The sequence below is a fragment of the Tupaia chinensis genome, unplaced genomic scaffold (genome assembly GCF_000334495.1).
Source record: "Tupaia chinensis unplaced genomic scaffold, TupChi_1.0 Scaffold149248_1, whole genome shotgun sequence".
Classification (NCBI taxonomy): Eukaryota; Metazoa; Chordata; class Mammalia; order Scandentia; family Tupaiidae; genus Tupaia; species Tupaia belangeri.
In genome coordinates, this window is record NW_006209094.1 from 533,672 (window position 1) to 535,030 (window position 1,359).

The window sequence follows — 1,359 nt, forward strand, 5'->3', positions numbered from 1 at the left end:
CACATACAAAAAACCTCTCCAAAAAAAAAAAAATTCTCTTAAGGCATATACAGCAAATTTTAACTTGTCTTCAGACTTTTTGATCACCAAAGTAGCTTAAAAGCTTCTAAAAATAGGGGCCAGAGGTGGTGTGGAAGTTAAGGTGCTAGATCCCACACTGTCAACTGTATGGTTTGAGTCCTGGATCTGGTGGCTTGAAAATTATGCTGGGAGAATATGCATGCATGCCCCAAATCCCAAGAGGAGAATGGAGGAGGAGAGACTGTGGCATGGCCACCCCTCCAGGGGGGGATTTCTCACTTTCCCTCTCTTTTTCTCTTTCTGTGTCTCTTTCTGTCTCTATGGCGCGCACACCTGCCCTATAGCAAAAACAAAAAACAAAAACCAAACAAACAAAAAAGCTAAAAAATTTAAAAATAAAGGTTTATAGCATGTAATTGTTTACAGTGAATGAATATAAAATAAATTTTTAAAAGAAATTTTGTCAGAATATTGATATCTTTAATGTTTTTCTCTGCCTACACACACACACACACACACACACACACACACACACACTGTCTTTGGTTTAGACAATTACAGCCATATTATACATACTGTTTTAAAATGTAGATTAAATTATGTTTTCTACCTAATTTTGAATATTTTCAATATCACTAGATATTTTTAATGGCTGCACAGCATTTCAAATTTGGATGAGCCTTATTAAACTTTACTTACATAGTAACCCTATTGTTAGACAGCTATTTCTTCTAAGTATTTATTATATCTTTATATATCTTGTATATAATTTTTTGCACATATTTAATCATTCACTTAAAATATTTATTTATAATTATTTATTAAATTTCATTTATCCATTCATTTATTTTTAATTTGACAGAGATAGACATACACAGAGAGAGAGAGAGAAAGAGGGGAAGTGAGAAAGCAATCCACAAGCTCCAGGACTTGAGCCATGGTCAGCCATGTGAGTGTCCAGCACCTTAACCACCATGCCACCTGCTGGTCCTCAACTTAAAATATTTATTAAGGATCCACTATATGCCAGGCACTGTATAAATTCAAGAGAGAGGTAATGAATAAGATAGATAAGGTCTCTGCTCAATTTTGTTGGGAGACAGATAATAAAGACAAGGAAAAAGCATATATAAGTAAGATGCTTTTGGGGTTGTTATTGGGCTTCTGAAAGGCTCCTCTTCACTTATTCACTTCCTACAAAAAATGCATTACTGGGACCGGCAGTTGGTGTAATGGCTATGTTGCTGGACTCCCATGTAGTCAACCGTGGTTTGAGTCCCAGACCCGGTGGCTTAAACTCACGCCAGGCGCGTGTGCATAAATGCTCAAGCTCCTGAA

At 36.3% G+C, this 1,359-nt stretch overlaps 1 protein-coding gene across 1 annotated transcript in view; it reads right to left on the reverse strand.

Annotated features, from left to right (window-relative positions):
* The window catches only part of F8 (coagulation factor VIII), a 192,227-nt gene that overhangs the window by 94,430 nt on the left and 96,438 nt on the right, over nucleotides 1-1,359 (reverse strand). The gene's annotated exons all lie outside the window — the stretch shown is intronic.